Raw genomic sequence first — 26,560 nt, forward strand, 5'->3', positions numbered from 1 at the left:
TTTATGAGTGCTTAAAACGGAACAGTGGAAGTGAGGTTTTGCGGGATGTGTCCTTTTATCCCCTTTTTGAAATGGGGACAAAGACTTTGTTTATCCACATGTACAATCCGTTTGTTGATGTCTCTATGATTAAGAACTTCTTGAGCATCTATTGTGAGTCTATTGCTGGTGGTACTAAGCAGACAAGCAGCATTGGTGTATTTAATGGCACGTATAAGTTCTTTGTGAAGTTGCGGCTTGATGGAGATTGCATTGGAGGCGTTAAGCACCCTCCGGCGAACTTTACCATTGCTGGTTTCAGAGGTTATCTCTATTACTACGGACAGCCATCTTTCTGTAGAAATTGTCTATTGTTTGGACATGTGAAGGAGGCCTGCCCTGGCAGTAAGAAATGCAGGAACTGTAAGCAACCGGGGCATGAGGCGGGTGCATGTCCACACCCGAGGACCTGTGACCTATGTGGGGAAGCTGGCCATGTGTACAAGAACTGTCCAGTGTTGAAGAGGAGGGAGGAGGAGAGGAGAATGGAAGAGGAAATGGTGGAGAGGAGGAGGGCAGCTGCAGCTGCAGCTGCGGCTGCGGCTGCAGTGGTTCCTGCAAGAGAGAGCGTGATTATTGGAGAGGTGCAGAGTCCTGTGGTGGTAGAGGAGCAAGTGAAGGTGGTGGAGGAGCAAGTGGTGGTGGAGGAGGAGCAAATGGCGGTGCAAGTGGAAGAAGGGGAGATTGAGGATGCTCCCAGTCCCCCGGCTGAGGAGTCGCCGCAAATTGAAGAGTGGTCTTCTTCTGAGGGTGAAGACCGTGAGGAGAGACATAGAGAGAGAGAGGATGACTTTGATCTTTTTCGTCCCCCCAAGAAGACGGCCAGGAAGCTTTCTGGTGGACAGATGGAGTCGACGCTGGTGGCTACGGACAATCGGTATCAACCGCTATCTGAGAGCGACATGGATGCGTGCTCTGCGGGAGAAGCTTCTCCCACACCGCTGAGGAAAGCTACCTAAATAACTTTCTTCTTTTCTGTCAAATTCTTCCTTAGGGTTGTTAAGATGGTGGTATGTCTTTTTTAGTCGGTTCTATAAACGTTAGAGTCTTCAGAAGTAAAGTCAGAAGGTCAGTAATTTTGAAGGACTTGGCAGGGAAAAAAGCGGACATTATTTGTTTGCAGGAATGTGGGCTAAATGATATTCCGGGGAAGGGAGAATGGGCTTATGGTCCTGCTGTTTGGTCGGTGTCTGGGCATAATAGAAATGATGGGGTAGGGGTGCTTTTTAAGAGCTTTAAGTTTGAAGTTTGTAGTTATGTGGTAATAGAGGAGGGGAGGTGTATCATGGTGGAGGTTAAGGTGCAGGGGGTTAAATTTAGGTTGATAAATGTGTATGCGCCGGTAAGGAGGGAGGAGCGGGTGGGGTTGTTGGAGGTAATTAAGAGGTTTCTGCCGGGTAAAATACCTTTGGTGTGGGTGGGGGATTTCAACTGTGAAATTGAGGGGAATGTGGATGTATCTGGGAATATTCTTAAAAGTATGGTGTGTGACTTTAAGTTAAAGGATGTGGCTGAAGCGTGTGGAGTGTGTCCTTTGTTAGATACATATTATTCTGATAGTGGAAGTCATAGTTCCAGACTTGATATGTGTTTTGTGTCTAAGGGTGTGTTATGTAAGAATTATATGCAAGAAAAAGTAGGATATTCGGATCATGAGTATGTGTGTTGTGAGTTAGTATTGGATGCAGATTGTGTGAGTGGGAGGGGTGTATGGAAATTAAATGTTAAATTGTTGGAAGTGGAAGGAGTGTATGATAGATATGTTAATAAGTATAGGGGTTGGTGTAAGAAAAAGAATGATTTTCCTGATATATTGTGTTGGTGGGAATGGGTTAAGGGTCAAACAAAAGTTTTCTTTAAAAGAGAGGGATATAAGCGGAATGCTGGGAGGAAGAAGAAGTATGAATGGTTGAATAAAAGATTGGTGTTTCTCAATAAGTTAAAGAAGTATGGCTGGAGTGTGGGTGAGCAGATTGAGGTTGTGAAGAGTGATCTAAAAAATTGGTTGAATGAGAAAGGTAAAGAGTTGATGTATCAAGCAAAACTTGATAAGTTAGAGAAAGATGAGAAATGTTCGAGATATTTCTTTAAAAAAGTTATTGGGAAGAGAGAGGATATGGTAAGAGTGTATGATGATGATGGCTGTCTGGTTAAAGGTAAAGCTGTGTTGGGTGTGGTTAAAAATTTTTATGAAGAGTTGTATGCGGTAAAAGAATGTGAAGAGGACTTGCAGGATGAAGTGTTGAGAGTGCTTGATAAGAGGGTGGATGGTAGTGAATATGGGACTCTGATGAGAGAGATTGGAGAGGAGGAAGTGAAGAGGACTGTGGATAGTATGTCAAGAAATAAAACGCCTGGAGAGGATGGGTTGCCTGTTGAATTTTATGCTTGGATTTGGGATGTTGTGAAGGATGATTTGGTGGAAGTGTATAGGTATATGTGGAGGAATGAGAGAATGGTGGAAAGTATGAAGAGTGGAGTGGTTGTGTTGATTTATAAGAAAGGTGATGTGAATGATGTGAGGAATTGGAGGCCGATAACTTTGTTGAATGTAGATTATAAGGTGTTTGCTAAAATAATTACAAATAGGATGAGAGATGTGGTTGAGCAGGTGATTGGAGAAGAACAAGTTTGTGGTGTGCCTGGGAGAAGAATAAATGAAAATTTGTGTTTGTTGAGAGATTTGTTATGGGATAGTATGAGTAGGAAACAGGAGGTTAGAGTGATGTCGATAGATTTTGAAAAGGCGTTTGATCGCCTGTCACATAGGTTTTTGTTTAGAGTATTAGTGAGAATGGGATTCCCGGGTGATTTTGTAAATGTTGTAAGGATGCTGTATGATGGAGTATATAGTAAGGTTTTGATAAATGGTTGGATGTCTGAGAAGGTGAAAGTATGTTCTGGTGTAAGGCAGGGTTGTCCGTTGTCCCCTATGGCTTTTATATGTGCTATGGAGCCATTATTAGAGATGTTGCGGCGGGATAAGTGTGTTAGAGGGTTAAAAATTCCAGGGAGTGGTGGGAGAGAAGTCAAAGTTTTGGCCTACATGGATGATGTGTGTATTTTGGGAGAGTCTGTGGCTGTTATGAGAAGGGCAAAGTTACTAGTTGGATTGTTTTGTGGAGCGTCTGGGTTTAAGGTGAATTGGGACAAAAGTGAGTATAAATGTTTTGGTAGTATGCAAGGAAGTGAGGATGTGGGTATGAAGAATATTGAAGGTGGTATTCAGGTTTTAGGTGTTAAAATGGATGAAAGATTGGATGGGAGAGAAAGTTGGGATGATGTGGAGAAGAGAGTGTCCAAAAAATTGAGTCTTTGGAGGTTGAGAGATTTGTCTATGGTTGGGAAAGTGCTGGTTGTGAAAAGTGTAATATTGCCTATTTTATTGTATGTGGCAATAGTGTTTCCGCCAAGTTATATGGTTTTAAGGAAGTTAAAAAGAATTTTGTTTGTGTTTTTTTGGGGTACAAAAGTGGAAAGAGTGAGGAGAGAAGTTGTGATGAAGGATGGTAGTAAGGGTGGAATGGGATTTCCAAATCTAGATGTGTATTTGGGGGTGAATGTGGTGTTTGCGGTTAGAAGGATGATGAGAGGAGAAAAGAATTTTGCATGTATGTTGAGATATTTAGGTGGGCGTGTGTTATGCAAATTAGGTTGGCTGGAGAGAGATTTGAGAGTGCCTTATGCCTTTGTGTGCCCGAGTTGGTATTTGTATGTGGAAAAGTTTTTGGAGAGTTATAGGTTGATTGGTGTGAGAAAGGAGTTGTTTGAAAGTAAGAAGAATGTGTTTGGGTATGTCGCCGCAAGTGAGGTGGAGTGTCCGATTAATATGGTAAGAGGCCAGGATGTGTCTAAGGTGTGGAAGAGTTTAATGACAGATGGAATATCAAATAGACAGAGAGAGATAGGATGGCAGTGTTTGCATGGAGCCCTACCAGTAAGAGAGTTCCAAAGGAATAGAGGTATTGGAAGGAGTGAAATATGTCCGAGGGAAGATTGTAGTGGGGTTGAAAGTGTGATGCATGTGATTTGGAATTGTGACATGGCTCAGAATGTATGGAGAGGGATAGGTCTGTTGTGTAAGGAGTTGACTGGGATTAATAGGTTGTCATATGAGGTTGTGATGTTTGGTCTTAGTATGATTGGAAGAAAGAATGAAAGGGTGTTGTTTGTGTTGTTGGCGATTGTGAAGGAAGTCTTGTGGGATGTTAGAAATTTATATGTGTTTAAAAGAAAAGATGTGACTGTGGAAGGAAGTTTAAGAATGATTCTGGATAGGTTGTACACCGTTTATTTACGTGATAAAAAGAAATTAGGTGAAATAGATGCAGAGGGGATATGGAAATTTTTGAAGTGGAGACATGTTGTAAGGGTGTAATGGTGATGGTATTTGAATTTGTTTTGAATTTGCTTTGAACAAATAAAGAATGACCTAATGATGAGTTAGACTTCACCATGAGTCAAAAATGACGCGTTATCTAAGTGGTGTTTAGTCTAAACCTGAAGGTTTATAAAAAAAAAAAAAAAAAAAAAAATCTGTTCTTATCAGTTTAATATCTGATACGTCCCCTATCTGGGGACCATATATTAAATGGATTTTTGAGAACGGGGGCCGATTTCGAAGCTTGCTTCCGTCGCCCTATGCATTGACCCGATATGGCAGTATCTTCGGGTACAGTGCACCACCCCCTTACAGGGTTAAAAAGAAAGATTCCTACTTTCATTGCTACCTGCTTGCTGGCTAGCCAGCTAGCCAGCCCTGTGGGCCTTGCTGCTGCTGCAGCCAAAAAACAAAAGGTGGTGCTGCTTCTGCTGCTTCTGCTTCTGCTTGTGTCTGGCCGCTGTTGGAGCGTCCAGGCACAGGACTTCTGCTGCTGCTGACTAAATGGCCTCCTTAATTGGATCATTTGAGTAGCCAGCACACCTGTGCAGGTACGGCATGACATGATAGGCAGCTGCCTTGATAGCGGGTGGGTGCTGAATGTTCCTAATTGACAAAATAAGATTAATGCTTATGAAGAAATATAAAATCTCATCCCTTCCCCAATATCGCGCCACACCCCTACCCCTTAATTCCCTGGTTGAACTTGATGGACATATGTCTTTTTTCGACCGTACTAACTATGTAACTATGTAACATAACATGGGGGGGGGGGGGGGTCTCCTGGCTGTTCACACAGGTGTGTCATTGCTGTACATTGACCATGCATTGCTTCTGTGGTATTGCAAAGGCAAAGACAAATGCTTCCAGCCATCCATTGCACTAATGGATTGGTCATCAGCTGGCTGTCTATGTCCCGCATCAATATAGACCAAAGTACAGAGGGTTAGGCTATGCTATTGTGCACCTACCTGATGCATCAGAAGGTGCGAGGCCCTTGCTAAATTCTGTGCACAGACTTTGAGATCTATACTTTAGACTGTATCTAAACCTGCTCCAACATGGACTGACATTCTGGCCTACTTTCAGCCGATGCGACTTGTCTGTCGCTGAACAGTCGCTTTTTATGTATTCAGCACCTATGTATAATGTTGTAAAAATGCTCTAGAAGCTAAAGTCGCAGAAATGTCACACATATTTGGCCTGCAACTTTCTGTGCGACAAATTCAGACAGGAAAAATCAGTATAAATCCTTAGAAAATTATCCCCCAGTGTCTCCATCTGCTGGCGGTATTGAATAAGCATTGCTGCACTGATGGGGTATGCATTAGACGAAAAAAAAGAAGAAAAAGAAGAATAATACGCCCAGAAAAGAGGCGAAAAGGAGAAAAACGTAAAAAAACGTGAAAAAAAAGTAAGAGGAAGAGAAGGGAAAAAAAGGTGGAAATGGGTTTAAAAGTGATTTCGGCGGAGAAATATATATATATATATATATATATATATATATATATATATATATATATATATATACGCGCACACACACACATATATATAAACGTATTCTCCGTTGAGATATTGCAGCCGCTGCTGTGTCCAGGCCCAGGAGCCTTAGCACTGTGCTGTGATGTCACTCAATACCACTGACATCACTAGGTGTAAACAACATCTCTCCTTTGCTGTGTATGTGACTATGGAGCTGTTTGGTGATGTTGTCTATTATGGCCTTCATAGAAGCAACAGGAGATTGTTGCATCCATCTAGAACCCTCAGAACTACAGTGCTATGATGTCACTCACTTCCACAGGCCTTGCAGAGTGTAAACAACAACAACCCAGCTTTGTTGTGTATGTAACCATAGGGATTTGTGATGTCACCTAGAACCTTCACAGCAGCGACAGCTTTATGAGGAGCATCAGCACTGCTCTGCCTGAGCAGAACCATCACCGCCATAGGTTGTCAAATAACCCGGGTTTAACCCACACAGGTAAGTCCAATGGGGTGCAGGCATGTCCTCTATGCTTACAGCTTCCCGTGGGTGTTGGTTTGATACCGTTTGGGGACAGCCAAGGAGGCATCTGCAGGCAACAAAGGTAGGTGTGTGCTTGTGTGTGTGTTTCCTATGCAGATCCTAAGCCCAGTGTCACATGCAAGTAGGAGGAGTAAGAAGGGTTCCTGGCAAATCCGGGTTATGGATTGCATTTAAAAAGGCCCCGTGGGAGTGCAATGGGCCCCTGTCTTGCTGCTTAGCAATAATGGTATGGGTTTAGGTTCTGCTGTGTGTACTGGTGGTTGACTGCCCCCCAGCCCAGAGTGTGCATGGAAAATTGTCTGGCAGCCTCCCTGACAGCAAGCAGTGATAGTGCCCATGAAGGGCACCTTGTTGGGCCCGCCCCTTTCACGGTTATCGCTTCTCGGCCTTTTGGCTAAGATCGGGGTTTATTGCCTCGGTCGGCGCTGAGGGTGCGAGTGAACTGCGCCGCGACTAGCTGCGTAGGTGATCAAGACTGTGGTACTCGTTACCGACAGATTTGGAAAGATGGCTGGATCCAACATGTCTGCAGTGGAGAAGACCGTACGCATCAAGGTGCTAACCACGGATCGTCTAAGAAACAGCATTGAATACATCGGCCATACCATTGTTGAGCGACTGGCAGGATTTTCCTTGAGCGACCTCTTTTGTGTCCAGGAGAACAAGCGCCAAGGTATTTATGACGTGTCCTTCTTATATGATGCTGACTGCCAGAACTTTTATGAGTGCTTAAAACGGAACAGTGGAAGTGAGGTTTTGCGGGATGTGTCCTTTTATCCCCTTTTTGAAATGGGGACAAAGACTTTGTTTATCCACATGTACAATCCGTTTGTTGATGTCTCTATGATTAAGAACTTCTTGAGCATCTATTGTGAGTCTATTGCTGGTGGTACTAAGCAGACAAGCAGCATTGGTGTATTTAATGGCACGTATAAGTTCTTTGTGAAGTTGCGGCTTGATGGAGATTGCATTGGAGGCGTTAAGCACCCTCCGGCGAACTTTACCATTGCTGGTTTCAGAGGTTATCTCTATTACTACGGACAGCCATCTTTCTGTAGAAATTGTCTATTGTTTGGACATGTGAAGGAGGCCTGCCCTGGCAGTAAGAAATGCAGGAACTGTAAGCAACCGGGGCATGAGGCGGGTGCATGTCCACACCCGAGGACCTGTGACCTATGTGGGGAAGCTGGCCATGTGTACAAGAACTGTCCAGTGTTGAAGAGGAGGGAGGAGGAGAGGAGAATGGAAGAGGAAATGGTGGAGAGGAGGAGGGCAGCTGCAGCTGCGGCTGCAGTGGTTCCTGCAAGAGAGAGCGTTATTATTGGAGAGGTACAGAGTCCTGTGGTGGTAGAGGAGCAAGTGAAGGTGGTGGAGGAGCAAGTGGTGGTGGAGGAGGAGCAAATGGCGGTGCAAGTGGAAGAAGGGGAGATTGAGGATGCTCCCAGTCCCCCGGCTGAGGAGTCGCCGCAAATTGAAGAGTGGTCTTCTTCTGAGGGTGAAGACCGTGAGGAGAGACATAGAGAGAGAGAGGATGACTTTGATCTTTTTCGTCCCCCCAAGAAGACGGCCAGGAAGCTTTCTGGTGGACAGATGGAGTCGACGCTGGTGGCTACGGACAATCGGTATCAACCGCTATCTGAGAGCGACATGGATGCGTGCTCTGCGGGAGAAGCTTCTCCCACACCGCTGAGGAAAGCTACCTAAATAACTTTCTTCTTTTCTGTCAAATTCTTCCTTAGGGTTGTTAAGATGGTGGTATGTCTTTTTTAGTCGGTTCTATAAACGTTAGAGTCTTTAGAAGTAAAGTCAGAAGGACAGTAATTTTGGAGGACTTGGCAGGGAAAAAAGCGGACATTATTTGTTTGCAGGAATGTGGGCTAAATGATATTCCGGGGAAGGGAGAATGGGCTTATGGTCCTGCTGTTTGGTCGGTGTCTGGGCATAATAGGAATGATGGGGTAGGGGTGCTTTTTAAGAGCTTTAAGTTTGAAGTTTGTAGTTATGTGGTAATAGAGGAGGGGAGGTGTATCATGGTGGAGGTTAAGGTGCAGGGGGTTAAATTTAGGTTGATAAATGTGTATGCGCCGGTAAGGAGGGAGGAGCGGGTGGGGTTGTTGGAGGTAATTAAGAGGTTTCTGCCGGGTAAAATACCTTTGGTGTGGGTGGGGGATTTCAACTGTGAAATTAAGGGGAATGTGGATGTATCTGGGAATATTCTTAAAAGTATGGTGTGTGACTTTAAGTTAAAGGATGTGGCTGAAGCGTGTGGAGTGTGTCCTTTGTTAGATACATATTATTCCGATAGTGGAAGTCATAGTTCCAGACTAGATATGTGTTTTGTGTCTAAGGGTGTGTTATGTAAGAATTATATGCAAGAAAAAGTAGGATATTCAGATCATGAGTATGTGTGTTGTGAGTTAGTATTGGATGCAGATTGTGTGAGTGGGAGGGGTGTATGGAAATTAAATGTTAAATTGTTGGAAGTGGAAGGAGTGTATGATAGATATGTTAATAAGTATAGGGGTTGGTGTAAGAAAAAGAATGATTTTCCTGATATATTGTGTTGGTGGGAATGGGTTAAGGGTCAAACAAAAGTTTTCTTTAAAAGAGAGGGATATAAGCGGAATGCTGGGAGGAAGAAGAAGTATGAATGGTTGAATAAAAGATTGGTGTTTCTCAATAAGTTAAAGAAGTATGGCTGGAGTGTGGGTGAGCAGATTGAGGTTGTGAAGAGTGATCTAAAAAATTGGTTGAATGAGAAAGGTAAAGAGTTGATGTATCAAGCAAAACTTGATAAGTTAGAGAAAGATGAGAAATGTTCAAGATATTTCTTTAAAAAAGTTATTGGGAAGAGAGAGGATATGGTAAGAGTGTATGATGATGATGGCTGTCTGGTTAAAGGTAAAGCTGTGTTGGGAGTGGTTAAAAATTTTTATGAAGAGTTGTATGCGGTAAAAGATTGTGAAGAGGACTTGCAGGATGAAGTGTTGAGAGTGCTTGATAAGAGGGTGGATGGTAGTGAATATGGGACTCTGATGAGAGAGATTGGAGAGGAGGAAGTGAAGAGGACTGTGGATGGTATGTCAAGAAATAAAACGCCTGGAGAGGATGGGTTGCCTGTTGAATTTTATGCTTGGATTTGGGATGTTGTGAAGGATGATTTGGTGGAAGTGTATAGGTATATGTGGAGGAATGAGAGAATGGTGGAAAGTATGAAGAGTGGAGTGGTTGTGTTGATTTATAAGAAAGGTGATGTGAATGATGTGAGGAATTGGAGGCCGATAACTTTGTTGAATGTAGATTATAAGGTGTTTGCTAAAATAATTACAAATAGGATGAGAGATGTGGTTGAGCAGGTGATTGGAGAAGAACAAGTGTGTGGAGTGCCTGGGAGAAGAATAAATGAAAATTTGTGTTTGTTGAGAGATTTGTTATGGGATAGTATGAGTAGGAAACAGGAGGTTAGAGTGATGTCGATAGATTTTGAAAAGGCGTTTGATCGTCTGTCACATAGGTTTTTGTTTAGAGTATTAGTGAGAATGGGATTCCCGGGTGATTTTGTAAATGTTGTAAGGATGCTGTATGATGGAGTATATAGTAAGGTTTTGATAAATGGTTGGATGTCTGAGAAGGTGAAAGTATGTTCTGGTGTAAGGCAGGGTTGTCCGTTGTCCCCTATGGCTTTTATATGTGCTATGGAGCCATTATTAGAGATGTTGCGGCGGGATAAGTGTGTTAGAGGGTTAAAAATTCCAGGGAGTGGTGGGAGAGAAGTCAAAGTTTTGGCCTACATGGATGATGTGTGTATTTTGGGAGAGTCTGTGGCTGTTATGAGAAGGGCAAAGTTACTAGTTGGATTGTTTTGTGGAGCGTCTGGGTTTAAGGTGAATTGGGACAAAAGTGAGTATAAATGTTTTGGTAGTATGCAAGGAAGTGAGGATGTGGGTATGAATAATATTGAAGGTGGTATTCAGGTTTTAGGTGTTAAAATGGATGAAAGATTGGATGGGAGAGAAAGTTGGGATGATGTAGAGAAGAGAGTGTCCAAAAAATTGAGTCTTTGGAGGTTGAGAGATTTGTCTATGGTTGGGAAAGTGCTGGTTGTGAAAAGTGTAATATTGCCTATTTTATTGTATGTGGCAATAGTGTTTCCGCCAAGTTATATGGTTTTAAGGAAGTTAAAAAGAATTTTGTTTGTGTTTTTTTGGGGTACAAAAGTGGAAAGAGTGAGGAGAGAAGTTGTGATGAAGGATGGTAGTAAGGGTGGAATGGGATTTCCAAATCTAGATGTGTATTTGGGGGTGAATGTGGTGTTTGCGGTTAGAAGGATGATGAGAGGAGAAAAGAATTTTGCATGTATGTTGAGATATTTAGGTGGGCGTGTGTTATGCAAATTAGGTTGGCTGGAGAGAGATTTGAGAGTGCCTTATGCGTTTGTGTGCCCGAGTTGGTATTTGTATGTGGAAAAGTTTTTGGAGAGTTATAGGTTGATTGGTGTGAGAAAGGAGTTGTTTGAAAGTAAGAAGAATGTGTTTGGGTATGTCGCCGCAAGTGAGGTGGAGTGTCCGATTAATATGGTAAGAGGCCAGGATGTGTCTAAGGTGTGGAAGAGTTTAATGACAGATGGAATATCAAATAGACAGAGAGAGATAGGATGGCAGTGTTTGCATGGAGCCTTACCAGTAAGAGAGTTCCAAAGGAATAGAGGTATTGGAAGGAGTGAAATATGTCCGAGGGAAGATTGTAGTGGGGTTGAAAGTGTGATGCATGTGATTTGGAATTGTGACATGGCTCAGAATGTATGGAGAGGGATAGGTCCGTTGTGTAAGGAGTTGACTGGGATAAATAGGTTGTCATATGAGATTGTGATGTTTGGTCTTAGTATGATTGGAAGAAAGAATGAAAGAGTGTTGTTTGTGTTGTTGGCGATTGTGAAGGAAGTCTTGTGGGATGTTAGAAATTTATATGTGTTTAAGAGAAAAGATGTGACTGTGGAAGGAAGTTTAAGAATGATTCTGGATAGGTTGTACACCGTTTATTTACGTGATAAAAAGAAATTAGGTGAAATAGATGCAGAGGGGATATGGAAATTTTTGAAGTGGAGACATGTTGTAAGGGTGTAATGGTGATGGTATTTGAATTTGTTTTGAATTTGCTTTGAACAAATAAAGAATGACCTAATGATGAGTTAGACTTCACCATGAGTCAAAAATGACGCGTTATCTAAGTGGTGTTTAGTCTAAACCTGAAGGTTTATAAAAAAAAAAAAAAAAAAAAAAAAAAAAATCTGTTCTTATCAGTTTAATATCTGATACGTCCCCTATCTGGGGACCATATATTAAATGGATTTTTGAGAACGGGGGCCGATTTCGAAGCTTGCTTCCGTCGCCCTATGCATTGACCCGATATGGCAGTATCTTCGGGTACAGTGCACCACCCCCTTACAGGGTTAAAAAGAAAGATTCCTACTTTCATTGCTACCTGCTTGCTGGCTAGCCAGCTAGCCAGCCCTGTGGGCCTTGCTGCTGCTGCAGCCAAAAAACAAAAGGTGGTGCTGCTGCTGCTTCTGCTGCTTCTGCTTCTGCTTGTGTCTGGCCGCTGTTGGAGCGTCCAGGCACAGGACTTCTGCTGCTGCTGACTAAATGGCCTCCTTAATTGGATCATTTGAGTAGCCAGCACACCTGTGCAGGTAGGGCATGACATGATAGGCAGCTGCCTTGATAGCGGGTGGGTGCTGAATGTTCCTAATTGACAAAATAAGATTAATGCTTATGAAGAAATATAAAATCTCATCCCTTCCCCAATATCGCGCCACACCCCTACCCCTTAATTCCCTGGTTGAACTTGATGGACATATGTCTTTTTTCGACCGTACTAACTATGTAACTATGTAACATAACATGGGGGGGGGGGGGGGGTCTCCTGGCTGTTCACACAGGTGTGTCATTGCTGTACATTGACCATGCATTGCTTCTGTGGTATTGCAAAGGCAAAGACAAATGCTTCCAGCCATCCATTGCACTAATGGATTGGTCATCAGCTGGCTGTCTATGTCCCGCATCAATATAGACCAAAGTACAGAGGGTTAGGCTATGCTATTGTGCACCTACCTGATGCATCAGAAGGTGCGAGGCCCTTGCTAAATTCTGTGCACAGACTTTGAGATCTATACTTTAGACTGTATCTAAACCTGCTCCAACATGGACTGACATTCTGGCCTACTTTCAGCCGATGCGACTTGTCTGTCGCTGAACAGTCGCTTTTTATGTATTCAGCACCTATGTATAATGTTGTAAAAATGCTCTAGAAGCTAAAGTCGCAGAAATGTCACACATATTTGGCCTGCAACTTTCTGTGCGACAAATTCAGACAGGAAAAATCAGTATAAATCCTTAGAAAATTATCCCCCAGTGTCTCCATCTGCTGGCGGTATTGAATAAGCATTGCTGCACTGATGGGGTATGCATTAGACGAAAAAAAAGAAGAAAAAGAAGAATAATACGCCCAGAAAAGAGGCGAAAAGGAGAAAAACGTAAAAAAAACGTGAAAAAAAAGTAAGAGGAAGAGAAGGGAAAAAAAGGTGGAAATGGGTTTAAAAGTGATTTCGGCGGAGAAATATATATATATATATATATATATATATATATATATATATATACGCGCACACACACACATATATATAAACGTATTCTCCGTTGAGATATTGCAGCCGCTGCTGTGTCCAGGCCCAGGAGCCTTAGCACTGTGCTGTGATGTCACTCAATACCACTGACATCACTAGGTGTAAACAACATCTCTCCTTTGCTGTGTATGTGACTATGGAGCTGTTTGGTGATGTTGTCTATTATGGCCTTCATAGAAGCAACAGGAGATTGTTGCATCCATCTAGAACCCTCAGAACTACAGTGCTATGATGTCACTCACTTCCACAGGCCTTGCAGAGTGTAAACAACAACAACCCAGCTTTGTTGTGTATGTAACCATAGGGATTTGTGATGTCACCTAGAACCTTCACAGCAGCGACAGCTTTATGAGGAGCATCAGCACTGCTCTGCCTGAGCAGAACCATCACCGCCATAGGTTGTCAAATAACCCGGGTTTAACCCACACAGGTAAGTCCAATGGGGTGCAGGCATGTCCTCTATGCTTACAGCTTCCCGTGGGTGTTGGTTTGATACCGTTTGGGGACAGCCAAGGAGGCATCTGCAGGCAACAAAGGTAGGTGTGTGCTTGTGTGTGTGTTTCCTATGCAGATCCTAAGCCCAGTGTCACATGCAAGTGGGAGGAGTAAGAAGGGTTCCTGGCAAATCCGGGTTATGGATTGCATTTAAAAAGGCCCCGTGGGAGTGCAATGGGCCCCTGTCTTGCTGCTTAGCAATAATGGTATGGGTTTAGGTTCTGCTGTGTGTACTGGTGGTTGACTGCCCCCCAGCCCAGAGTGTGCATGGAAAATTGTCTGGCAGCCTCCCTGACAGCAAGCAGTGATAGTGCCCATGAAGGGCACCTTGTTGGGCCCGCCCCTTTCACGGTTATCGCTTCTCGGCCTTTTGGCTAAGATCAAGTGTAGTATCTGTTCTTATCAGTTTAATATCTGATACGTCCCCTATCTGGGGACCATATATTAAATGGATTTTTGAGAACGGGGGCCGATTTCGAAGCTTGCTTCCGTCGCCCTATGCATTGACCCGATATGGCAGTATCTTCGGGTACAGTGCACCACCCCCTTACAGGGTTAAAAAGAAAGATTCCTACTTTCATTGCTACCTGCTTGCTGGCTAGCCAGCTAGCCAGCCCTGTGGGCCTTGCTGCTGCTGCAGCCAAAAAACAAAAGGTGGTGCTGCTGCTGCTTCTGCTGCTTCTGCTTCTGCTTGTGTCTGGCCGCTGTTGGAGCGTCCAGGCACAGGACTTCTGCTGCTGCTGACTAAATGGCCTCCTTAATTGGATCATTTGAGTAGCCAGCACACCTGTGCAGGTAGGGCATGACATGATAGGCAGCTGCCTTGATAGCGGGTGGGTGCTGAATGTTCCTAATTGACAAAATAAGATTAATGCTTATGAAGAAATATAAAATCTCATCCCTTCCCCAATATCGCGCCACACCCCTACCCCTTAATTCCCTGGTTGAACTTGATGGACATATGTCTTTTTTCGACCGTACTAACTATGTAACTATGTAACATAACATGGGGGGGGGGGGGTCTCCTGGCTGTTCACACAGGTGTGTCATTGCTGTACATTGACCATGCATTGCTTCTGTGGTATTGCAAAGGCAAAGACAAATGCTTCCAGCCATCCATTGCACTAATGGATTGGTCATCAGCTGGCTGTCTATGTCCCGCATCAATATAGACCAAAGTACAGAGGGTTAGGCTATGCTATTGTGCACCTACCTGATGCATCAGAAGGTGCGAGGCCCTTGCTAAATTCTGTGCACAGACTTTGAGATCTATACTTTAGACTGTATCTAAACCTGCTCCAACATGGACTGACATTCTGGCCTACTTTCAGCCGATGCGACTTGTCTGTCGCTGAACAGTCGCTTTTTATGTATTCAGCACCTATGTATAATGTTGTAAAAATGCTCTAGAAGCTAAAGTCGCAGAAATGTCACACATATTTGGCCTCCAACTTTCTGTGCGACAAATTCAGACAGGAAAAATCAGTATAAATCCTTAGAAAATTATCCCCCAGTGTCTCCATCTGCTGGCGGTATTGAATAAGCATTGCTGCACTGATGGGGTATGCATTAGACGAAAAAAAAGAAGAAAAAGAAGAATAATACGCCCAGAAAAGAGGCGAAAAGGAGAAAAACGTAAAAAAACGTGAAAAAAAAGTAAGAGGAAGAGAAGGGAAAAAAAGGTGGAAATGGGTTTAAAAGTGATTTCGGCGGAGAATATATATATATATATATATATATATATATATATATATATATATATACGCGCACACACACACATATATATAAACGTATTCTCCGTTGAGATATTGCAGCCGCTGCTGTGTCCAGGCCCAGGAGCCTTAGCACTGTGCTGTGATGTCACTCAATACCACTGACATCACTAGGTGTAAACAACATCTCTCCTTTGCTGTGTATGTGACTATGGAGCTGTTTGGTGATGTCGTCTATTATGGCCTTCATAGAAGCAACAGGAGATTGTTGCATCCATCTAGAACCCTCAGAACTACAGTGCTATGATGTCACTCACTTCCACAGGCCTTGCAGAGTGTAAACAACAACAACCCAGCTTTGTTGTGTATGTAACCATAGGGATTTGTGATGTCACCTAGAACCTTCACAGCAGCGACAGCTTTATGAGGAGCATCAGCACTGCTCTGCCTGAGCAGAACCATCACCGCCATAGGTTGTCAAATAACCCGGGTTTAACCCACACAGGTAAGTCCAATGGGGTGCAGGCATGTCCTCTATGCTTACAGCTTCCCGTGGGTGTTGGTTTGATACCGTTTGGGGACAGCCAAGGAGGCATCTGCAGGCAACAAAGGTAGGTGTGTGCTTGTGTGTGTGTTTCCTATGCAGATCCTAAGCCCAGTGTCACATGCAAGTAGGAGGAGTAAGAAGGGTTCCTGGCAAATCCGAGTTATGGATTGCATTTAAAAAGGCCCCGTGGGAGTGCAATGGGCCCCTGTCTTGCTGCTTAGCAATAATGGTATGGGTTTAGGTTCTGCTGTGTGTACTGGTGGTTGACTGCCCCCCAGCCCAGAGTGTGCATGGAAAATTGTCTGGCAGCCTCCCTGACAGCAAGCAGTGATAGTGCCCATGAAGGGCACCTTGTTGGGCCCGCCCCTTTCACGGTTATCGCTTCTCGGCCTTTTGGCTAAGATCAAGTGTAGTATCTGTTCTTATCAGTTTAATATCTGATACGTCCCCTATCTGGGGACCATATATTAAATGGATTTTTGAGAACGGGGGCCGATTTCGAAGCTTGCTTCCGTCGCCCTATGCATTGACCCGATATGGCAGTATCTTCGGGTACAGTGCACCACCCCCTTACAGGGTTAAAAAGAAAGATTCCTACTTTCATTGCTACCTGCTTGCTGGCTAGCCAGCTAGCCAGCCCTGTGGGCCTTGCTGCTGCTGCAGCCAAAAAACAAAAGGTGGTGCTGCTGCTGCTTCTGCTGCTTCTGCTTGTGTCTGGCCGCTGTTGGAGCGTCCAGGCACAGGACTTCTGCTGCTGCTGACTAAATGGCCTCCTTAATTGGATCATTTGAGTAGCCAGCACACCTGTGCAGGTAGGGCATGACATGATAGGCAGCTGCCTTGATAGCGGGTGGGTGCTGAATGTTCCTAATTGACAAAATAAGATTAATGCTTATGAAGAAATATAAAATCTCATCCCTTCCCCAATATCGCGCCACACCCCTACCCCTTAATTCCCTGGTTGAACTTGATGGACATATGTCTTTTTTCGACCGTACTAACTATGTAACTATGTAACATAACATGGGGGGGGGGGGGGGGGGTCTCCTGGCTGTTCACACAGGTGTGTCATTGCTGTACATTGACCATGCATTGCTTCTGTGGTATTGCAAAGGCAAAGACAAATGCTTCCAGCCATCCATTGCACTAATGGATTGGTCATCAGCTGGCTGTCTATGTCCCGCATCAATATAGACCAAAGTACAGAGGGTTAGGCTATGCTATTGTGCACCTACCTGATGCATCAGAAGGTGCGAGGCCCTTGCTAAATTCTGTGCACAGACTTTGAGATCTATACTTTAGACTGTATCTAAACCTGCTCCAACATGGACTGACATTCTGGCCTACTTTCAGCCGATGCGACTTGTCTGTCGCTGAACAGTCGCTTTTTATGTATTCAGCACCTATGTATAATGTTGTAAAAATGCTCTAGAAGCTAAAGTCGCAGAAATGTCACACATATTTGGCCTGCAACTTTCTGTGCGACAAATTCAGACAGGAAAAATCAGTATAAATCCTTAGAAAATTATCCCCCAGTGTCTCCATCTGCTGGCGGTATTGAATAAGCATTGCTGCACTGATGGGGTATGCATTAGACGAAAAAAAAGAAGAAAAAGAAGAATAATACGCCCAGAAAAGAGGCGAAAAGGAGAAAAACGTAAAAAAACGTGAAAAAAAAGTAAGAGGAAGAGAAGGGAAAAAAAGGTGGAAATGGGTTTAAAAGTGATTTCGGCGGAGAAATATATATATATATATATATATATATATATATATATATATATATATATACGCGCACACACACACATATATATAAACGTATTCTCCGTTGAGATATTGCAGCCGCTGCTGTGTCCAGGCCCAGGAGCCTTAGCACTGTGCTGTGATGTCACTCAATACCACTGACATCACTAGGTGTAAACAACATCTCTCCTTTGCTGTGTATGTGACTATGGAGCTGTTTGGTGATGTCGTCTATTATGGCCTTCATAGAAGCAACAGGAGATTGTTGCATCCATCTAGAACCCTCAGAACTACAGTGCTATGATGTCACTCACTTCCACAGGCCTTGCAGAGTGTAAACAACAACAACCCAGCTTTGTTGTGTATGTAACCATAGGGATTTGTGATGTCACCTAGAACCTTCACAGCAGCGACAGCTTTATGAGGAGCATCAGCACTGCTCTGCCTGAGCAGAACCATCACCGCCATAGGTTGTCAAATAACCCGGGTTTAACCCACACAGGTAAGTCCAATGGGGTGCAGGCATGTCCTCTATGCTTACAGCTTCCCGTGGGTGTTGGTTTGATACCGTTTGGGGACAGCCAAGGAGGCATCTGCAGGCAACAAAGGTAGGTGTGTGCTTGTGTGTGTGTTTCCTATGCAGATCCTAAGCCCAGTGTCACATGCAAGTAGGAGGAGTAAGAAGGGTTCCTGGCAAATCCGAGTTATGGATTGCATTTAAAAAGGCCCCGTGGGAGTGCAATGGGCCCCTGTCTTGCTGCTTAGCAATAATGGTATGGGTTTAGGTTCTGCTGTGTGTACTGGTGGTTGACTGCCCCCCAGCCCAGAGTGTGCATGGAAAATTGTCTGGCAGCCTCCCTGACAGCAAGCAGTGATAGTGCCCATGAAGGGCACCTTGTTGGGCCCGCCCCTTTCACGGTTATCGCTTCTCGGCCTTTTGGCTAAGATCAAGTGTAGTATCTGTTCTTATCAGTTTTTCATGCTGGTGGGGATGGGTGGTGCATGGAGGATGCAGGTGTACCAGGGCTTTCCGGGGCTGGTTCTGAGGAATCAGCTCGACGGCTGCCCCGATGTGACCTGTTCCCTCCGGGTCTCGCCATGAGGCTGAGAGGGTCTAGAGCCGAGGTACTTTTGTGCCTCGGGGAGTGGTGACCCCGAGGTGCCGAAACTCACTGGGAGGATAGACTCACTGAGTTGAAGCACGGGCACCATAATCTCTTCACCTTGTGGCACTCACCTCTTGATTCCCGGCCTTCTGGCTAGGATCAGAGAAATTTTTATAGATCCGGCCGGATGTCCGGGCAGTATATCTGCACACATTCACTTATTTATTTCTTTTTTGTCTCACTGTGTCACTTTTTGCGTGTTGTGTGTTCACAGGATTGGTCAGGATGCGGTAGCCCTTCTGGGTGTCCCTCCTGGCGGTCTAGGGGAGGTGTGTGTGGCCATTAGGTTCCGCACCTCCCTGCAAACACCCCGGGTACTCCTGCTTTGGCAGGGTACCTACCGTAATCGGCTCTGCGGGCAGATACCTTGGCTAACGCCAAGGGGGATGCCGGGAGCATTTGTGGTCCCCTAGTAGCTTCGGCGAAAAGGGACATTGAACCTGGAACCTCGCAGGTACCTTTTGGTCCGGAGGCGAAGGGTAAGGTTTGTTGGGGGGCCTCTCTCCTATCGGAGAAGGGCTTGCGATAGACCGCATCCTTTGTGCACGTTTTTTTAGTGTAACACGTTTGCACTTTTTCTTGCACTTTGGGTGAATCGAAAGCACGTTCCTCGGCTTTAGATAAAAAAAAAAAAAAATCTGTTCTTATCAGTTTAATATCTGATACGTCCCCTATCTGGGGACCATATATTAAATGGATTTTTGAGAACGGGGGCCGATTTCGAAGCTTGCTTCCGTCGCCCTATGCATTGACCCGATATGGCAGTATCTTCGGGTACAGTGCACCACCCCCTTACAGGGTTAAAAAGAAAGATTCCTACTTTCATTGCTACCTGCTTGCTGGCTAGCCAGCTAGCCAGCCCTGTGGGCCTTGCTGCTGCTGCAGCCAAAAAACAAAAGGTGGTGCTGCTGCTGCTTCTGCTGCTTCTGCTTGTGTCTGGCCGCTGTTGGAGCGTCCAGGCACAGGACTTCTGCTGCTGCTGACTAAATGGCCTCCTTAATTGGATCATTTGAGTAGCCAGCACACCTGTGCAGGTAGGGCATGACATGATAGGCAGCTGCCTTGATAGCGGGTGGGTGCTGAATGTTCCTAATTGACAAAATAAGATTAATGCTTATGAAGAAATATAAAATCTCATCCCTTCCCCAATATCGCGCCACACCCCTACCCCTTAATTCCCTGGTTGAACTTGATGGACATATGTCTTTTTTCGACCGTACTAACTATGTAACTATGTAACATAACATGGGGGGGGGGGGGGGGTCTCCTGGCTGTTCACACAGGTGTGTCATTGCTGTACATTGACCATGCATTGCTTCTGTGGTATTGCAAAGGCAAAGACAAATGCTTCCAGCCATCCATTGCACTAATGGATTGGTCATCAGCTGGCTGTCTATGTCCCGCATCAATATAGACCAAAGTACAGAGGGTTAGGCTATGCTATTGTGCACCTACCTGATGCATCAGAAGGTGCGAGGCCCTTGCTAAATTCTGTGCACAGACTTTGAGATCTATACTTTAGACTGTATCTAAACCTGCTCCAACATGGACTGACATTCTGGCCTACTTTCAGCCGATGCGACTTGTCTGTCGCTGAACAGTCGCTTTTTATGTATTCAGCACCTATGTATAATGTTGTAAAAATGCTCTAGAAGCTAAAGTCGCAGAAATGTCACACATATTTGGCCTGCAACTTTCTGTGCGACAAATTCAGACAGGAAAAATCTGTATAAATCCTTAGAAAATTATCCCCCAGTGTCTCCATCTGCTGGCGGTATTGAATAAGCATTGCTGCACTGATGGGGTATGCATTAGACGAAAAAAAAGAAGAAAAAGAAGAATAATACGCCCAGAAAAGAGGCGAAAAGGAGAAAAACGTAAAAAAACGTGAAAAAAAAGTAAGAGGAAGAGAAGGGAAAAAAAGGTGGAAATGGGTTTAAAAGTGATTTCGGCGGAGAAATATATATATATATATATATATATATATATATATATACGCGCACACACACACATATATATAAACGTATTCTCCGTTGAGATATTGCAGCCGCTGCTGTGTCCAGGCCCAGGAGCCTTAGCACTGTGCTGTGATGTCACTCAATACCACTGACATCACTAGGTGTAAACAACATCTCTCCTTTGCTGTGTATGTGACTATGGAGCTGTTTGGTGATGTCGTCTATTATGGCCTTCATAGAAGCAACAGGAGATTGTTGCATCCATCTAGAACCCTCAGAACTACAGTGCTATGATGTCACTCACTTCCACAGGCCTTGCAGAGTGTAAACAACAACAACCCAGCTTTGTTGTGTATGTAACCATAGGGATTTGTGATGTCACCTAGAACCTTCACAGCAGCGACAGCTTTATGAGGAGCATCAGCACTGCTCTGCCTGAGCAGAACCATCACCGCCATAGGTTGTCAAATAACCCGGGTTTAACCCACACAGGTAAGTCCAATGGGGTGCAGGCATGTCCTCTATGCTTACAGCTTCCCGTGGGTGTTGGTTTGATACCGTTTGGGGACAGCCAAGGAGGCATCTGCAGGCAACAAAGGTAGGTGTGTGCTTGTGTGTGTGTTTCCTATGCAGATCCTAAGCCCAGTGTCACATGCAAGTAGGAGGAGTAAGAAGGGTTCCTGGCAAATCCGGGTTATGGATTGCATTTAAAAAGGCCCCGTGGGAGTGCAATGGGCCCCTGTCTTGCTGCTTAGCAATAATGGTATGGGTTTAGGTTCTGCTGTGTGTACTGGTGGTTGACTGCCCCCCAGCCCAGAGTGTGCATGGAAAATTGTCTGGCAGCCTCCCTGACAGCAAGCAGTGATAGTGCCCATGAAGGGCACCTTGTTGGGCCCGCCCCTTTCACGGTTATCGCTTCTCGGCCTTTTGGCTAAGATCAAGTGTAGTATCTGTTCTTATCAGTTTAATATCTGATACGTCCCCTATCTGGGGACCATATATTAAATGGATTTTTGAGAACGGGGGCCGATTTCGAAGCTTGCTTCCGTCGCCCTATGCATTGACCCGATATGGCAGTATCTTCGGGTACAGTGCACCACCCCCTTACAGGGTTAAAAAGAAAGATTCCTACTTTCATTGCTACCTGCTTGCTGGCTAGCCAGCTAGCCAGCCCTGTGGGCCTTGCTGCTGCTGCAGCCAAAAAACAAAAGGTGGTGCTGCTGCTGCTTCTGCTGCTTCTGCTTGTGTCTGGCCGCTGTTGGAGCGTCCAGGCACAGGACTTCTGCTGCTGCTGACTAAATGGCCTCCTTAATTGGATCATTTGAGTAGCCAGCACACCTGTGCAGGTAGGGCATGACATGATAGGCAGCTGCCTTGATAGCGGGTGGGTGCTGAATGTTCCTAATTGACAAAATAAGATTAATGCTTATGAAGAAATATAAAATCTCATCCCTTCCCCAATATCGCGCCACACCCCTACCCCTTAATTCCCTGGTTGAACTTGATGGACATATGTCTTTTTTCGACCGTACTAACTATGTAACTATGTAACATAACATGGGGGGGGGGGGGGGGGTCTCCTGGCTGTTCACACAGGTGTGTCATTGCTGTACATTGACCATGCATTGCTTCTGTGGTATTGCAAAGGCAAAGACAAATGCTTCCAGCCATCCATTGCACTAATGGATTGGTCATCAGCTGGCTGTCTATGTCCCGCATCAATATAGACCAAAGTACAGAGGGTTAGGCTATGCTATTGTGCACCAGAAGGTGCGAGGCCCTTGCTAAATTCTGTGCACAGACTTTGAGATCTATACTTTAGACTGTATCTAAACCTGCTCCAACATGGACTGACATTCTGGCCTACTTTCAGCCGATGCGACTTGTCTGTCGCTGAACAGTCGCTTTTTATGTATTCAGCACCTATGTATAATGTTGTAAAAATGCTCTAGAAGCTAAAGTCGCAGAAATGTCACACATATTTGGCCTGCAACTTTCTGTGCGACAAATTCAGACAGGAAAAATCAGTATAAATCCTTAGAAAATTATCCCCCAGTGTCTCCATCTGCTGGCGGTATTGAATAAGCATTGCTGCACTGATGGGGTATGCATTAGACGAAAAAAAAGAAGAAAAAGAAGAATAATACGCCCAGAAAAGAGGCGAAAAGGAGAAAAACGTAAAAAAACGTGAAAAAAAAGTAAGAGGAAGAGAAGGGAAAAAAAGGTGGAAATGGGTTTAAAAGTGATTTCGGCGGAGAAATATATATATATATATATATATATATATATATATATACGCGCACACACACACATATATATAAACGTATTCTCCGTTGAGCTATTGCAGCCGCTGCTGTGTCCAGGCCCAGGAGCCTTAGCACTGTGCTGTGATGTCACTCAATACCACTGACATCACTAGGTGTAAACAACATCTCTCCTTTGCTGTGTATGTGACTATGGAGCTGTTTGGTGATGTCGTCTATTATGGCCTTCATAGAAGCAACAGGAGATTGTTGCATCCATCTAGAACCGTCAGAACTACAGTGCTATGATGTCACTCACTTCCACAGGCCTTGCAGAGTGTAAACAACAACAACCCAGCTTTGTTGTGTATGTAACCATAGGGATTTGTGATGTCACCTAGAACCTTCACAGCAGCGACAGCTTTATGAGGAGCATCAGCACTGCTCTGCCTGAGCAGAACCATCACCGCCATAGGTTGTCAAATAACCCGGGTTTAACCCACACAGGTAAGTCCAATGGGGTGCAGGCATGTCCTCTATGCTTACAGCTTCCCGTGGGTGTTGGTTTGATACCGTTTGGGGACAGCCAAGGAGGCATCTGCAGGCAACAAAGGTAGGTGTGTGCTTGTGTGTGTGTTTCCTATGCAGATCCTAAGCCCAGTGTCACATGCAAGTAGGAGGAGTAAGAAGGGTTCCTGGCAAATCCGGGTTATGGATTGCATTTAAAAAGGCCCCGTGGGAGTGCAATGGGCCCCTGTCTTGCTGCTTAGCAATAATGGTATGGGTTTAGGTTCTGCTGTGTGTACTGGTGGTTGACTGCCCCCCAGCCCAGAGTGTGCATGGAAAATTGTCTGGCAGCCTCCCTGACAGCAAGCAGTGATAGTGCCCATGAAGGGCACCTTGTTGGGCCCGCCCCTTTCACGGTTATCGCTTCTCGGGATTTGGCTAAGATCCTGTGCGGTTTACCGGGCAGGGTAGGAGTCGGAAGGGGTGGTGATCGGGGCCCTCTTTTGCGGGGGGGCCCTGGATTGTTACTGGGTTGCGATAGTGGGTATCTTAACCTGCAAAAATGAGCGGAGAGAGGACTCGAGGACTCGAGGATACGGTGCGGATTTACGTTCCTGGCGAACACCGGGGGACGATTGGATTGGATCAAGTTGTGCTGGAGATTCTTCGCAAGCTCCAGTACCTTCAGGTATGGCATGTAATCGCTATGCAAGACTTCCCTAGGCAAGGGATTTACGATATAACCTTTTATGATTCTGAGGTTTGCCAGAGGGTCTACATGGACTTAGAAGTGATGAAGAGGAGGAATGAGCCAGCTATAATGAGTAAGGTGAAAGTGGAGCCATTATTCATGAATATGTCTAAGGTTGTTATAGTCCATATGTACAACCCGAAGGTTTCGGATGAGATGGTGACCAATTTTTTGTACCGATATTGTGATGAAGTTAAATTTCTTGGAAGACTCAAGAACAGACATGGGTACTTTAATTGTAAAAGGAAATTTGTTGTAAAATTTAAAAAGGACGAAGGAATGGAAGAGGGAAGGAAGAGTATACCACAGGTATTTTCTATTGGAGGAGAAAGAGGTTTTTGTTTTTATGAAGGACAGTTGCAGTACTGTAGACGTTGTCACGCTTATGGACATGTACAGGAGTCTTGCCCTGAGCAAGGAGTATGCTGCAGGAATTGTGGGAAATCAGGTCACAACTCGGGTGAATGTACTGAGAAGAAAACGTGTGATATCTGTGGTAGTGAGGAGCATTTGGCTAGAGGATGCAGTTTATGGTATAGAAAGAAAATGAGCTATGCTGACGCAGCAGGAAATAGAAGAGAGGAAAGAGGAGAAAGGCCATTTCCACGTGTTTTTGGTGTGAATGCTGAGGTGACTCAGGTGATTGACGAGAACTCTGTAAAAGGGAGTGCAGCAGGTGTGACAGTGCAGCACATGAATACTCAGGAAAAATCTGGAAAAGGGGAGGAGGGTGACTCCACTGGTGTGCATTGTGAGGAGACTGGTGTTGGTGAAGAGTTTACTGAGGTCAGTAAGAAGAAAGCACGTAAAGGGAAAAAAGAGAAAGTGGTGGAGAGTGTGGAGACTGTGTGTAGGGAGGTTCCCCCATGTGAAGAAACAATTGAGGATTTTGAATGCCCAAACCCAGTGGTGGGGGAGGAGGAGGGGATGGAGTTTCAGGAGAATGAGAGTGAGAGATCCCTAACACCTGGGCAGAGGGTGATTAGTGGGGAGGAGAATGTAACATCTGAAGAGGAGGAGAAGGAGGAGGAGGAGGGGGAAGATGAAGATGAAGATGCAAATGGAGGCTTTCAAGGTAAAAGTAAAAGGTGTAAGAAAGGGAGTTGGTCAGGGGATCAGACGGATCCTGTGTATGGAGGTGAGAAAATGATGGACAGGGACTCTCAAGTGGGGTCGCCTGATTGCTATGGGATGCTGCTAAGGAAGGTTGAAGGTCAGAATACTAACTTCTAGTTAAAATGGATGTTAAGAAAATGGATTGCCTTCTTTCCTTTTTAATGGCATTGGTTGTGGCTACTCTTAATGTTCGGAGTATAGGAACAACCATCAGAAGAGCAGCAGTTTTTGATTTTTTGGAGAATGTGAAGGGAGATATATTTTGTTTACAGGAGTGTGCAATTAAGTCTGCACCTTATGTAGATGAATGGAAGAGAGGGCAGTCTTTTTGGTCTACATGCACAGAGAATAAAAATGAAGGTGTGGGGATTTTATTGTGTAACAGGGACATTAAAGTTTTAAATTGCCAAGTTTTAGTACCAGGTCGTTGTATGGTTTTAAATTTTGAGTTTTTAGGCCAGAGAATGAGAGTTTTTAATGTATATGCGCCAGCAGAAAAACAGGCACGTGTGTTATTTTTAGAGTCTCTTAAACTTTTTATTCCTGGTCGTGATGGTACTATTATTGTTGGTGATTTTAACTGCATTAGATCCGTCAATGATCGTGAGAGCTCTGCTAAGGTTAGAACTGATATTACTTCAAATGTTTTAAACCAAATTATTCAAGACTTACATTATTCTGATGTGGGACTGATGGTTAGCACTGATGAAAGATACACCTATATATCAGATAGTGGCCGCTGTAAATCCCGGATTGATTACATTCTTGTCTCTGAGGGGATTAAGGTGGTCCGGTGCAATCAAATGATGTCAACTTTCTCAGATCATAAGATGGTGTCGGCAGAAATAAGTATTGCAGAGTCCTTTCATTTTGGTAGAGGGCTCTGGAAATTAAATGTAAGTCTATTAGAAGATGAAGAAGTAATGGCCGGTTTTAAAGATTTTTTTTTATCTTGTACTTCTAAACAATCTGTTTTTAGTAATGTTTTAGCTTGGTGGGATTGGGCAAAAAGTGAGTTTGCTAAGTATTTTAAGTTCATTTGCATAAGGAGGGCACAAGAAAAGAGGAGGGGTTATGAAAGGCTTATCTCACGTTTAGAAACTCTCTTTAAGTTTAAACATGTTGGTGTGGAGGTGGAGGAGGAAATTGAGAAGGTGAAAATTGAGATGAAGAACAGGTTGTTGGAAAGAGGTA

At 44.4% G+C, this 26,560-nt stretch overlaps 5 non-coding genes and 2 pseudogenes across 5 annotated transcripts; all 7 read left to right on the forward strand.

The window, feature by feature from the left end:
- The first annotated feature begins 4,542 nt into the window (after positions 1-4,542).
- On the forward strand, positions 4,543-4,727 carry LOC130344895 (U2 spliceosomal RNA). The gene has a single exon (XR_008883702.1). It is a non-coding gene; the product is annotated as a U2 spliceosomal RNA (small nuclear RNA).
- A 6,970-nt stretch (positions 4,728-11,697) lies between these two features.
- Positions 11,698-11,888, forward strand: LOC130344898 (U2 spliceosomal RNA). The gene has a single exon (XR_008883704.1). It is a non-coding gene; the product is annotated as a U2 spliceosomal RNA (small nuclear RNA).
- Positions 11,889-13,980: 2,092 nt separating this feature from the next.
- LOC130344868 (U2 spliceosomal RNA) lies at positions 13,981-14,171 on the forward strand. The gene has a single exon (XR_008883686.1). It is a non-coding gene; the product is annotated as a U2 spliceosomal RNA (small nuclear RNA).
- A 2,091-nt stretch (positions 14,172-16,262) lies between these two features.
- LOC130344880 (U2 spliceosomal RNA) lies at positions 16,263-16,453 on the forward strand. The gene has a single exon (XR_008883697.1). It is a non-coding gene; the product is annotated as a U2 spliceosomal RNA (small nuclear RNA).
- A 2,093-nt stretch (positions 16,454-18,546) lies between these two features.
- On the forward strand, positions 18,547-18,707 carry LOC130344905 (U2 spliceosomal RNA; annotated as a pseudogene).
- Positions 18,708-19,400: 693 nt separating this feature from the next.
- On the forward strand, positions 19,401-19,581 carry LOC130344883 (U2 spliceosomal RNA; annotated as a pseudogene).
- A 2,079-nt stretch (positions 19,582-21,660) lies between these two features.
- Positions 21,661-21,851, forward strand: LOC130344892 (U2 spliceosomal RNA). The gene has a single exon (XR_008883700.1). It is a non-coding gene; the product is annotated as a U2 spliceosomal RNA (small nuclear RNA).
- Positions 21,852-26,560: the final 4,709 nt, after the last annotated feature.

This window comes from Hyla sarda, unplaced genomic scaffold (genome assembly GCF_029499605.1).
Source record: "Hyla sarda isolate aHylSar1 unplaced genomic scaffold, aHylSar1.hap1 scaffold_738, whole genome shotgun sequence".
Classification (NCBI taxonomy): domain Eukaryota; kingdom Metazoa; phylum Chordata; class Amphibia; order Anura; family Hylidae; genus Hyla; species Hyla sarda.